Source organism: Primulina eburnea, chromosome 2 (assembly GCF_022965805.1).
Source record: "Primulina eburnea isolate SZY01 chromosome 2, ASM2296580v1, whole genome shotgun sequence".
Classification (NCBI taxonomy): Eukaryota; Viridiplantae; Streptophyta; class Magnoliopsida; order Lamiales; family Gesneriaceae; genus Primulina; species Primulina eburnea.
The window spans coordinates 8,493,277-8,507,783 of record NC_133102.1 but is presented as its reverse complement, the minus strand read 5'-3'; the positions used below and the strand labels follow the sequence as shown (position 1 = coordinate 8,507,783).

Here is a 14,507-nt window from a genome sequence, read left to right as displayed (position 1 = left end):
ACTTGACTGAAAATTGCTCCGCTTTAGTTCAAAACAGGATGCCTCCTAAGCAAAAAGATCCAGGGAGTTTCTCTATACCTTGCATTATTGGTGATATTAATTTTCATAAAGCTCTATGTGATCTTGGTGCGAGTATTAATTTGATGCCGTATTCTGTGTTTAGGAGACTGGGATTGGGTGAACCCAAGCCAACTAGGATGTCATTGCAGCTGGCTGACAGATCTGTCAAGTATCCACGTGGGATTATCGAAGATGTCTTGGTGAAAGTGGATAAGTTTATTTTTCCTGCAGATTTTGTAGTACTTGATATGGAGGAAGATTTGGAGATGCCTTTAATCCTAGGGAGACCATTTCTGGCTACAGGGAAAGCACTGATCGATGTTGACGAGGGAAAATTGAGACTGAGAGTTGGAGAAGAAGAAATTATTTTTGATGTCTTTAATACTCTCAAGCACACAATGCACGATGATAGTTGTTTTCGCGTTGATGTCTTAGATTCTCTTGTTTGTGATTTTGTGCAGGATGGATTGCAAGAGCCATTGGAGGCTACTCTCACTACTGAAAAACAGGAGGACGAGCTGGACGAGGAAAGGATGGAGATGGTAGCTCATTTGAATGCCATTCCACCTTGGAGAAAGCAAGTGAGGCTTCGACTAGAGGAATTGGGGGATAGAAAAGATTTAATGCCTCAAAAGTCAAGCCTAGAGGAGCCACCCACTTTGGAGCTCAAACCACTACCTCCACATCTCAAGTACGTATATTTAGGAGAAAATAATAAACTGCCTGTTATTATTTCCTCTTCTTTGACAGATGATATGGAGAGTAAGCTCTTGGGAGTCCTTAAGGAGCATAGAGGAGCATTCGCTTGGAAAGTTTCGGACATCAAGGGGATAAGTCCTTCGATCTGCATGCACAAAATCCTAATGGAGGATAAGTACTCACCTCTAGCACAACCAAAAAGGAGACTCAATCCAAAGATGCAAGAGGTAGTAAAAGCTGAAACGATCAAACTTCTGGACGCAGGTATTATCTATCCTATCTCTGATAGTGCGTGGGTAAGTCCTGTACAATGTGTGCCTAAAAAGGGTGGGATTACTGTTATTACCAATGAAAAAAATGAGTTGATTCCCACTAGAATCGTCACGGGTTGGCGTGTGTGCATGGATTATAGGAAATTAAATGATGCAACCCGTAAAGATCACTTCCCCTTGCCATTTATTTATCAAATGATTGAACGATTAGCCGGTCATGAATTTTACTGTTTTTTGGATGGATATTCGGGATACAACCAAATCACAATTGCACCCGAGGACCAAGAGAAAACTACTTTCACTTGCCCTTATGGTACTTTTGCGTTTAGGCGTATGCCCTTTGGTCTATGCAATGCACCTGCTACATTTCAAAGATGCATGACCGCTATTTTTCATGACATGATTGAGAATTTTCTTGAAGTTTTTATGGATGATTTCTCTATTTTTGGCTCTTCATTTGATGAATGTTTAAAAAATTTGAATTTGGTGCTCATTAGATGTGAAGAGAGCAATTTGGTGTTAAATTGGGAGAAATGTCACTTCATGGTGCAAGAAGGGATTGTGTTAGGACACAAAGTATCGGAGAATGGAATCGAGGTCGACAAGGCCAAGGTGGAAGTGATCAAAATCTACCACCACCTTCATCGATAAAGGGAGTTCGAAGTTTCCTAGGCCATGCGGGTTTTTATAGGCGTTTTATTAAGGATTTTTCTAAAATTGCTAAACCTTTATCCTCTTTGTTGATGAAAGATGTTGAGTTTAATTTTGATTCTACTTGTCTGCAGGCATTCGAAGTACTCAAGAAGAGCTTGGTGACAGCACCTGTGCTGACTGCCCCTGATTGGGAGTTACCGTTTGAGGTAATGTGCGATGCTAGTGATACAGCTGTTGGTGCGGTGCTGGGTCAAAGGAAGAACAAGGTATTTCATACCATCTACTATGCAAGTAAGACCTTAAATGATGCTCAATTGAATTATGCTACTACTGAAAAGGAACTACTTGCTATAGTATTTGCTTTTGAGAAATTTCATTCATACCTTGTTCTGTCTAAAGTGATTGTGTATACAGATCATTCTGCCCTAAAATACTTGCTTGCTAAGAAAGATGCGAAACCTAGGTTAATTAGGTGGATTTTACTATTGCAAGAATTTGATCTCGAGATTCGAGATAAAAAGGGTGTAGAAAATGTGGTTGCTGATCATCTGTCTAGGCTTGAGGATGTTAGAATTAATGGCGTTAACACTGATATAGATGACTGGTTCCCTGATGAGCAATTATTTGAGGTAAATGCGTGCCCTTGGTATGCCAATTTCGCAAATTTTCTTGTCACTGGCACACCTCCCCCAAATTTATCGTTTCACCAAAGAAAGAAATTCTTTTCTGACGTGAAATATTATTTTTGGGAGGAACCGTTTTTGTTTAAAATCTGTGCAGATGCCATGATAAGGAGATGTGTAGCGGAGGAGGAAACCAGTCAAATTCTGAACCACTGCCATGACCGTGAGGTAGGTGGTCACTTTGGACCCATACGGACGACATCTAAGGTACTCGAATGTGGCTTCTATTGGCCAACTCTTTTTAAGGATGCTCGTTTGTATGTTCTCAATTGTGATAGTTGCCAACGCACAGGTAATATTTCTAACCGTCATGAGATGCCTTTGAATAACATTATTGAGTGTGAAATATTTGATGTGTGGGGGATTGATTTTATGGGTCCTTTTCCTGCGTCTTTTACAAAGAAATTTATTTTGGTGGCAGTGGAGTATGTATCTAAATGGGTGGAGGCGGAGGCTTGTGCCACGAATGATGCACAAGTGGTGTTAAAATTTTTGAAAAAACACATTTTTAATCGATTCGGTACACCACGTGCAATCATAAGTGATGGTGGCACCCATTTTTGCAACAAAATTTTTGATAAACTGATGGGCAAATATGGTGTCACCCACAAAGTTTCCACTCCATACCACCCTCAGACTAGTGGACAAGTTGAAGTGTCCAATCGAGAGATTAAGAGGATTTTAGAAAAGACGGTTAATGTGAATCGAAAGGACTGGTCCATTCGGTTAGATGATGCTTTGTGGGCTTATCGTACTGCGTTCAAAACACCTATAGGCACTACACCATATAGGTTACTTTTTGGTGAAAAACGACTGTTGCAGTTGAGTCAGTTGGATGAGTTCCGAGGTACAGCGTATGATCTTGCCCTATCTTACAAGGAACGCACCAAAAGAGCCCATGATAAACACATTGTAAGAAGAGAATTCAAAGTGGGTGAAGCGGTGTTGTTATACAACTCTCGCTTACGACTCTTTCCGGGCAAGCTGAAGTCAATATGGTCAGGACCATTCGTTATAGCCGAGGTGTTCCCATCAGGTGCAGTGGTGTTGCATGATGGGAAGGAAGGGACGTTTACTGTGAACGCCCAAAGGTTAAAGCACTATATTGGTGGCACAATTGAGCCACAAATTGGAGTCACTCGGCTCCAAGACAGTCGTTGAGGACATGGGTGAAAAGTCGAGCTCTAGACTATAAACTGAGAACTACTTCTACTCCTTATTCTGATTTTAATTAGATTTTTTTTTAGCATTCGCATCATTTGCATTTAGGTAGTTGCATTCTCTTCAGAAAATACCTCGCTAGGGCGGGTAGTATTGACCGCCCCAGCGAGAGGTTCAAATTTTTCATGAATTTCGGGCAGAGAGATTCTCGCTCGGGCGGTCAAAACTGAACGCCCTCGCGAACACGCGCAATTTTTCAAAAAAATTTTAAAATAGAAAACCCCTCGCGAGGGCGGACACTTGTATCCGCCCCAGCGAGCACTCGAGTTTTTCGGACAGAAAGACGCTCGCTAGGGCGGACACTTTTGACCGCCCTAGCGAGTCGCGATTCACTTAAAAACTGCGCCTCACTTCTCTCCTCTCCCACTCGAAACCCTACACTTTTCTCTCAAAATTCCGCCCCCCCCACGCCAGATCTGAAGCGATTAACGTGGTTTCTTGCCAATTTACAGGTATATTTGTGAATCTCCTTTGTTTCAAAGCTCAAGACACGATTTTTCCGGGCAAATCTACACTCTCCTACCACCTACGACGCCACCGCCGCCTCTACGCCGCCGCCGCCATCTCTTCCGTTCTTTTAAAGCTCCGGCAACATCTACTACTTCGGGCTCCTCCCTTGTGCACTCATCTCAGACCATGGCTTCCAAACGCTCGAAGGTAACCCGCGGTGCCTCTAGTTCTCGATCCACCCCCTCTATATTTGTGAATGACAGGGCTAGGGAGCGATGGGAGCACGCTAAACTCCATAGAAAACCAATCCCTGAGAGGGGATGTACTTCGTGGATTTTAGATAATGTTTTTGAGGAGTTAGAAGTTGCAGGACGAGGGTGGACAAATTTTTTAGCTCAACCGAATGCGGCTGTGGTGCCGGTTGTACGTGAGTTTTATGCTAACGCCCCGGAAGGGACTGAAAATAAGGCTAGGGTGAGGGGACGTCAAGTCCCATATGATCCTAAAACGATAAACGATTTGTTGGGTTTACCGGCAGTGGATGATTCGGTATTCCAGGCTTGGGTGCTGAATCCGGATTACGATCTGATCATTCACACATTGTGTTATCCGGGCAGTACGTGGAAGCAGCCGGGAACGTATACGGTGTTTCTTGAGAAATTTTTGAAGGTGGAGGCGGAACTTTGGTATGCCTTTCTATCGAAGAGATTGATGCCGGTAGGGCATACGAGTGATGTACAGCGGGATAGGGCGGTGGTTCTTTATGCGATCTATACCGGGATGCTGATTGATGTGGGCAAACTAATATTCGGGCAGCTGACTATCTGTATCAATTGCAACAATTTAGCCTTTTATTTCCCCACTATCGTGACTGAGCTATGTGCCCGTGCGGGTGTGATTTTCGCGCACGATGATGAGTGGCTACCGCCACTGAGAGCCATCGATGAAGCTCTTCATACCTCCAAGTACGCGAAGAGACGGGATGAGCTGCCCGCTGATGTATTTTACGGTCACGTGCAAGCCGCTCCACCACCTCCGGTCTTCGGACATCCACCACCACCGCAGCCACGCCGCCGTGCCATTCGAGACCGAGTCGACGAGTTGGGCGCTTGGGCCACCTACCAGACTCATTATCAGGCCATCGACCAAGCCCACACTCTGAACATCGAGTACTTGGTGCAGGGCATCTCGACTCACTTGGGCTTAGACACTTCCGGCCGGCCGCCTGTTCCAGCATACCCGCCACCTTTCCACTTCCAGTACACGTATCCTATGCCGCCTGCAGCTGACGAGGGCAATCCACCACCTGAGCATGATGAGGAAGAGGAGTTTTGATCAGGGGAGTTCACTGTTTCCCCTTTCTTTTTCTTGTGCATTTTCTATTGTTGCATTTGAATTCATAAGTTGTTATTGTTTTTCGTGTCTGTTTCGTTTTGTGCGATGAGGGCATTGCACAACTCTAGTATGAGGGGGTCGGGTAGTTTGTTTTGTTTGTTTGTTCAGTTATTTAGTTTGTTATTTGGGTTTTTAAGTCGTTGTATTTTCGTTGTTAGATTGTTAGTCGTTTATGGTGAGTTGACATGATTTATGAGCCGATGATGATGTTGCTTTGAGAAATATTGATTGGGTCAATGCATGAATGATACTCTGGATTGTTGAAACATGAGTTTTGGTGCAAATTTTGAACTTTTTGAGCACATATGTGTGGGGCCTAGAATTTTGTAGGAATAATGGTGAAATTTGAAATTCTTGTTGGTTAACTTGAAAGACATCACGTATGAATTGATTTAGCATGAAAACCCGTGGAAATAAGTCACTGATTGAGGTCGTGCATGATAGCATTTGACTGACCTTGAACTGTACATATGCCCCCTTGTCAATACCCTGAATTCAAATACAGTACTCCTAACCAGCTATAATCCAAAAAGATATATTCTTAGCCTAGGGAGTACATGTGTGAAAATTGTGCATCAAAATGTTGAAATAACAAAGTTCTTGTAAAAAGAACTTTGGGAAAAAAGGAGATGTAAGGTGAGGGGGAGCCGAAAATAAAAGGAATGAAATTCTATTCCTAGGCTAAAAGTTGGAGATGTAAGGAGTCGAGGAAGTCAGACGCACAGTCTTGACAATTGCACAATGAAAATGATCGATGTACTCCCAACTTTTCGCCACTTGAGCTTATTTTCTTTCCTTTCGACACCCTTCTATGCACTTAAAAAATTAACTAAAGTTCAAAAGGATGGTTAGTGATGAATGGACACGGGGATGCATGCTCGTGAGATTTGTATTGAAGTGTTGATTGAGTGACTTGCATAACTTGACGATTGATCTATTTGACGTACGAATGACTAGACCCACCATGACACACACACACGTTCGAATTAGTGCCAAGACTTATTTGTAGATGAGAAAGAGTATTTATTTGTGAAATGACTTGATTATGATGTGAAAAAAATTTACTGAGGCATGAACATAAAGTTGTTAACTCACCATTAACTTTTTCTTGTGTTGGTTATTTCGTGTTTATTTTGTCTGTTTAGAATCTCGTGCTTTAACCTATTTTACTCGAGGGCGAGCAAAAGGTTAGTATGAGGGGGTTGATAGGACTCGTTTTTACGTGTTTTTAGTGTTGGTTTCGAATCGTATTCATACATCATATTAGTTTGTTTTAGTTTATTCTTGCATTTTGTTTGCATTATTTAGCATATGACTGATCTCGTGTGTTTTGTGGTATTTTGAAGGAATGGAACCAAATATGGCAGAAAATGGGCACAACAACGAAGAAGTCTCGCTAGGGCGGTCAAAACTGACCGCCCCAGCGAGCATTCTAGCCTTACCGAGGATATCGAACAGAAGACCTCTCGCTAGGGCGGTTAAAACTGACCGTCCCAGCGAGACTGCTAGCCTGGACAAGAGAATTTAACAGAAGATCTCTCGCTCGGCGGTCAAAAGTGGCCGCCCCAGCGAGACTAGAGAGAAGGCTCAAAGTTTTTATTCGAGAGTCACTCGCCCCAGTGGTCAAAACCTACCGCCCTAGCGAGTCACGCGATCCAGCAAGATTCTGCGAGATTTGTTTCTATTTTCATGGACTCTATCCAAGACCACTAACCTAATACACGAGATTGGGCGCCTTTGGGAGGATTATTCATCATATTTTCATCATTTTTTCTGGGAGAGAAGGCGAGGAGTAAGGAAGACTTTCGAAGAACTCGAGAATTCCAAGCATCGCAGCCATCTTCCATCGTCATATTTAGTATTTTATTATTCAGTATTTTATTCTCTTGCATAGATTGTTGATTTCTAGTATGAATTTGGTTGGCTAAACTCTAAATTTGTTGGGATTTGAGGGGATCCTACCCGTACTCGTTGTTTAACATTATTTCTTGACGTTTTTACAAGTGATTTGTTTATGCTATTGTTATTTCTTGTTTCAAGCGAAGCCTAGCTATCTTCCTTTGATTATTGCATGTTGTTAACGATGTCGACAGACTAATTAACAATAGGATCGCATAGTATAAACCTCGGACTTACAATTTTAGTAGACATACGGAATTGGGTACGTGTCGATAGTGATAGTTCACCCGGATAAAAGCTAGAGGATTCCATAGAACGTAAGGCGATCTTAAACTGTTAAATAATTGAGGACACTTGATTACTGCATGTTTATGATTAGTATTAATATAGCTCGACAGAGTATATTGATTAGTCTAGGGAATTCCGTCGAATGCACGAGTAAGAGTCGAGGGTAATTATTAAAACACGAGTGGTAGGTGAACTGATAATTCCCAACAAAGTCATCTTTCATTTGATTTAATCCAACTTAATCATTGCATTATTGCATACATTCTCTTTGTGCTTTAATTCTTTTAGTTATTTGATTTACATTAGTTTAATTACCAAACCACTTTATCGTTGCTAAAGAAATTTTAATTGAGAATAAAAAATTATTGTAACGCAGTCCCTGTGGATCGATACTCGTATTCACGTACGTTTATTATAACTTGACTATCGTGCACTTGCGATATTTAAATCGAGCTTTCATATATAAAACAAATTTTGGGACCATTCACTGTGCAAGTTTTGCTCGATCAGCACACATAGTAGATTTTAATAGTGGTGTCGATGACAGTTAAGTTCAAAACAATCTGTGAGGGGAACCGGAGAAACATTAGATGCAAGTTGAACTTGAATGAATGTCTGTTGACATGATGGACTAACCAGTAGCATGAATTCGAGTAGCAAGTCAAGAGCACATATCAAACATCCTCCTTCCAATCGTGCATAGGACCTGAAAATTCATCCTTAGGCCAGATAAATAAACATATACCAAAGCCTAGGGAGTACGTATGAGAAAACTATGTACAAAAAAAAGAAATTTGGAATAAAAAAAGGGGATGTAAGGTGTGGGGGAGCCGAAAAAGGATGAAATCATATCCCAAAGGCTAAAAAGAAGGAGATGTAAGGCGTTGAGAAATGTCAGAGAAAATTTCTGACAAGGGCATAGTGAAAATGATCTACGTACTCCCAATCTCCCTGAGCCAGTTGAGCAGTTATAACAATTGACCCCATGCATTTTGATGTTTTACCATGAAATTCTATCACTTTACGTGTTTACTGGTCGGTCCCAAATAGAAACAGAACTCAGGAGAGCGAGATTTGCGTTGACTTGTCTATTTGGCAACCCACATGATTTGCGAATAAAACAGTCTGAAACACAAGCTAGAAAAATCCACGGCACACACAACCACACTCTGTTGGAAAAGAACAAATGATGTGCAATGTTTGGTAGGGGCGGTAATATATGTTGTGATTTGACTAAGTGGATGTGGTTCAAACACCCGCTGAGGCAGGAGATACCGATTCGCTACTTCACCATCATTTTAGTTGTTTCAGTATCCTCTCTTTTGTGTTTGTTTCGTGTTTTGATTGTGGTCTATAACCTATTTTGCTTGAGGGCAAGCAAAAGGTTAGTATGAGGGGGTTGATATGTGTGATTTTTACGTTTTTTATTGCATTAGTTTGCGTGTGTTTGCATTGTGCATGCGTACATTTCGTTTACATGTTGTTCATTTTAGAGTAAACATTTGCATGTGATCGTGTCTCACTTGGATGTGACGAATTTGCAGGAAAAATGGCCGGAAAAACGGAACTCGGGGCCAAGTCGCGAGAAGCGAGTTGCTGAAGAGATGGACAGAAGATGTGGCGCTCGGACGGTGCAATTCTACCGCCTGAGCGCGAGAAATGATCCACAATGAAGAAATTACAGAGAGTGTGGCGCTCGAGCGGTACTTTTCTACCGCCCAAGCGCCAGAAGTCGCATACCCCAAGTATTTTACAGAGAGTGTGGCGCTCGAGCGGTAATTCTTTACCGCCCGAGCGCCACCTAATTTCGGCAAGATTTTGCATCCGATTCTTTTCATTATTTCGGAGAGATGGCTGATATGGAAGGGGATTGGACGAATTTTGGGGATGATTCAGAACATATTGAGACTAGATTCTTCAGCCGCCACAAGCTTGGGAGAGACTTTCGCGCTTGGATTGAAGATTTGAAGTTTTCCGGGCGTCGTTTTTTGCGTTTTTCGTCAATTCTCGTATTTCTAATTTAGTTTTTCATCTTCTAAACTTTGTTTTGGTTATTTTCAATCATGAATTTTAGTAGCCAAACTTTAATATTTGTTGGGATTTAAGGGGAGCCTACCCCAAACTTTGAATTAAATTAATTTCTGTTCGATTGTTGCGTTATTCTTGATTATACTATTGTTTAATTGTGTTGTTAGAGCGTAGCTAACTTTAACGTTTTATATTGCGAGTGAGTTCGAGAGAATAACTTGTGATAGGAACGAGTAGTATAATCCGCGGATCTACAATTTACATAGACATATGAAATTGGATACGCGCCGATAGTTATAGTCCTTAGGGTCAAAAACTAGGGGATTTCATAAATCGAAATGCGATTCACTCTTGATAAATAATTAAAGACATTTAATTACTTCATTGAGTTGAATTAATTTGGCATAGCTCGAGAGAGTGTGTTCAATTGAATAGGAAATCTTGTCGGAAGCATATAATCACTATCGAACGAATTAATTAATTAACGAGGGGTAGGTGAACCGATATTCCCAACAAATTCATTTCTCATTGAATTTTACTCAACATTTTAGATATTAATTTTCAGTCGTTATTCATTGAATTGTTTTATTTGCACATTTATTTGAGCATAGTAGTGTTAAAACAATCAAATCCATTTTCGTCGCTAAATGTTCAATAACTGAAAATAACAATTGTTAAATATAGTCTTCAGTGGAACGATACTCGTACTCGCGTACACTATACTATTACTTGACATCGTGCACTTGCGATAAATTTTGAGCATACAAAACCATATTTTTATTGGGGATTTTACAGTGCAAGTTTTGCTCGATCAAGTTTTTGGCGCCGTTGCCAGGGACTGTTAATCTACAATTTTATTTTTAGTCATTTTCTTTAGCGTTATTTTATTTTTCTTTAGCTAACAATCCATATTTTATTCCAGATATCTTGTCTAGTGCATGCCAAAGTCACTGTTGCATGCTATGTATATGTATTTGTTATAACGTTACAGGTGTGTTGAGTCTTTAGACTCACTAGGTGTGAATGATGCAGATGAGAATGTCGATGAGGAGGCTGGAGGTGCCGAATTCTGAGTAGGCAGGGCTGTGTGTGTGCACATGACCCGAGGACCATACTTTCCGCACATCACGTTTTTATGAGTTTTTGATAAACATGATCGGTTTGTATGTTGGTTATAATATGATGATGTTTTTCAGGATTTTTAGTTGTTTTAGTTTTACTACCTTGACTGATAGCCGAGTTGGCAAAATTTTAAACAGCGGTACTTTAATTGTCATTCAACTATGGTTACTTTAGAAGTTGTATTTTACAGCAGTCTTGCATGCATGCATAAAAGAAATTTTCGAGAGCTTCTTACAAAAAAATAGCAATATTTAAAATTAGTAGACGTTTCAACTAAAGACATATTGTTTTCTTTACATCTGTAACCTTTGGTTATTTGATTAATTGTGTTGTCTGGTGAACCGATGGTTTTTAAATATATATCCAGAAGTGTAGATTGATCACTAAGAATTCCAAAACATACAGTGTGATAAGTCCTAATTGAAGTGGTCTGTTGCAATAAATTTGTAAAGCCAAAGTGTTTTAGTGGAATCTTTCCTAAAGAGGAAAGTGGTGACGTAGGAGTTTTATCTCCGACCATTCATAAAAATCATGTGTCTTTACTTTCCGCGATCACTTACATTTCAAACTGTTTCTTGTTAACAAACCAGCCAATTGTTACCGTTTTTCGTACTTTTCAAGTCTTTCATATTTCTAATCATTCGAGAAAAATTTTCAACGCCTAACAACGATTGAATTAAAAACAAATATTTTTAAAGAGTTTATCCACCTCTCTCTAAACTCTTTCCCAATCTTAACACAATACGTAAAATTCATCTCCTTTAATTTAACAATCCTGCTCCATATATCATATTAAGTTATTGTCCTACATACTTCTCGATGGTTTAGCGCATCACAGTCGTGTAATTTCAATTATTGGGTTTTTTGAGTCGAACCAATTTGCTTTCTTGGACATATCATTATTGTCTTGATTGATCTAGTAGACTTTTAAAAATATTGTTATTAATTAATATGAAATTTACGTTTTTGTAAATTCCAACTAAATCATTATCAGACTACTCGTCAATACACTAAAGTCACAAAAGAATGTATCTAAAGATTGCCCATCTAGTATTCAAATATTTTCCTTTATTGACTTTATTGACCCAGATTTTTATTTCTCAGATTCCAATATATCAGTAATACAATAATGATTGATCTCTCATATATTTATATTCTTGAGACGAGTTAACTTGATCTATATTTATTTTAAAATTTAATAATTTTATATAAAAATTAATAAATCTTATGGATCGTATCTATCAGAGTTATGCATCGGAATAAGAATTATTGTGTAAGATAATTAGTATTTGAACAAAAAATGTCATTTTGTCTTTTCCCCAATGTTTCGAGACGTTTCGTTTGTCGACCAAAGAATGACCCTCTCTTCTGACGAAGGGCTACAGTTCACTTATCAACGTCAAAACGACTGTCCCAATTATATAGATAAGGATGTTGCCACTTGGCATACCGATGAGGGTGCAAGACTATAAGACAACAATCTTTACATATGTGGTCATCAAGGGGAACGGGCATCCAACGGCCCATGTCCACTTGTGAATCCGGTCCCTTGGATGAAAATCCATAGCCACCACAGTAGATACAAGGGGTGCGAGCCATTATAAAGGGGGAGGCAGGCTGAGCAGGAACACTCATTGAAGCGAAAAATACAAGGATGGCCTCTTCGATGCTCTCCTCCACAGCCACTGTGAGCCGCAACGCTCCAGCACAAGCCATCATGGTGTCACCCTTCACGGGGCTCAAGTCCACCGTTGCTTTCCCCCCTACCCGCAAGTCCGCCGATATCACCACTGTCGCCAACAATGGCGGTAGAGTTTCATGCATGAAGGTACATAGTATTCGAGCATATACAAGGATTTTTTTTAAAAATAAACTAGTTGAGAAGGTGGAGTTTGTTTGTGGAACTTAAGAATTAAAAACACTGACTTCTATATAATTTCATCTCCTGCTCTAATACTTAATGTGTATGTGTGTGTGTGTGTGTGACATGGTTTGTATGAATTGAATTATTCTTGTAGGTATGGCCCACAAAAGGACTGAAGAAATTCGAGACATTTCCTATCTTCCTCCCCTTACGGAGGAGCAGCTCCTGAAGCAAGTTGAATACCTTCTCAGATCAAGCTCATTCCCTGCCTCGAATTCGAGAAGAAGGTCATTGATTCTATACACACACACACACACATATTTCATAATCGAAAGATAATCATTGTAGAAATAATTTTGTGGGATTTTGAAGTTTGTAATCAGGACTTTGGTTGTTGAATATGTTCTATAGAGGTCGTACATCGAGCGTGAAAACAACAGAAGCCTGGATACTATGATGGGCGATACTGGACAATGTGGAAGCTGCCCATGTTCGGGTGCACAGACCCGTACATGTGATCAAGGAGGTAAAGGAAGTTTCTACCGCCAAACCCGACACTTTTGTGAGGGTCCTCGGGTTCGACTCTTACCGCCAAGTGCAGTGCATTAGTTTCATCGCCTACAAGCCTCCAGGCTCAGACTAAATCCAGCAACAGAAATAACGGAGTGACGAAGTTTAGAAGTTTATCTAGTGTATGTCGAAGGATAACAACTGCTAACATGACTAATAGCTAAGATGAAGCTAAGGAAATTTATCCTCAAGCGTGGAGATATAGAGGAAATGGGTGGTGGATTCTCTTCACCAATATCCATCCATATTCTATTAATGCTCGTCTTTGTTGATACTCGAAAACATTAGCACCCAATGTGGGAATATATCTCAAAACCTCTTATTAGCACGATATTATTTCGTGTACCCTGAATAACATGGATCCTCTTTGAAATGACAATCTCATCAAGATAATAGTTTTACAAAATTATTAGATTACATTTAGATAGATGAACTTGAAGTCAGAGATTTCAAATATATAATAAAACTATTGATTTGTTTGAATTTACATGACAATAGATTTCAAATCTCAAATAGTTATTTTTCGAGTCACTGCAGTGGATTCATTCCAAGTTTCCAACATTGAGCAATTTCAAATCATTACTATAATAATTTATCGAATTCAAATCCATCAATTCAATGTAACCTTAATTATGTCATAAAAATATAATGTCATAAAAATAGAATAAAATGATTTAATATTAATAATAATTGATGTGATAGGTAGTGAAGTGAGATTAACTCATTTTTTTGGATTTAAAACAGTTTTGGCTTTTTTCTTTGACTTAAATGTTTTTATTTTTTTGTCAATTTGTCTTTTTCTTCAAATTTAATTCTTATCCGTCGATGCGTTGACGTGACTCCAGAAAATGATGATATTTTATCGAAAAATAACTAGAGTGACAACAAATATTGCTGACGTATTCCATATCTCGTCATCACTCTTGTAAAAAAAATATACTAAAATAGTAAAAAATATATAAGTTATTGGACTACAATCGTGAATTGAAAAACATGTAAACTACATTCTTTTTTTTTGTGATGTGACATAAATAGTTACTTGATTTATAAAAAGACAAAAACTTGTGTCATACGGTACCATAGATCACATTCGGTGAGACATATTTTTTAACCCGATTCATCTTATAACCCGCCCGACCCAATACATATAGCCCAGTCCAGAACCCTAGCCTTGAGAAGAAATCGCCATCGTCTCTCATTTGTTCTCTGCGCCGCTCTGTCTTCCAGTGGTCATCTCTTCCACCACGCCGCCACTCATCTCTTCCGCCGCGCCTCTCATATCTTCCGTCGCTGCCAATATTC

General features: G+C 39.7%; 1 pseudogene; it reads left to right on the top strand.

Moving 5' to 3' along the window:
* Positions 1-12,308: 12,308 nt before the first annotated feature.
* Positions 12,309-13,767, top strand: LOC140824566 (ribulose bisphosphate carboxylase small subunit, chloroplastic-like; annotated as a pseudogene).
* Positions 13,768-14,507: the final 740 nt, after the last annotated feature.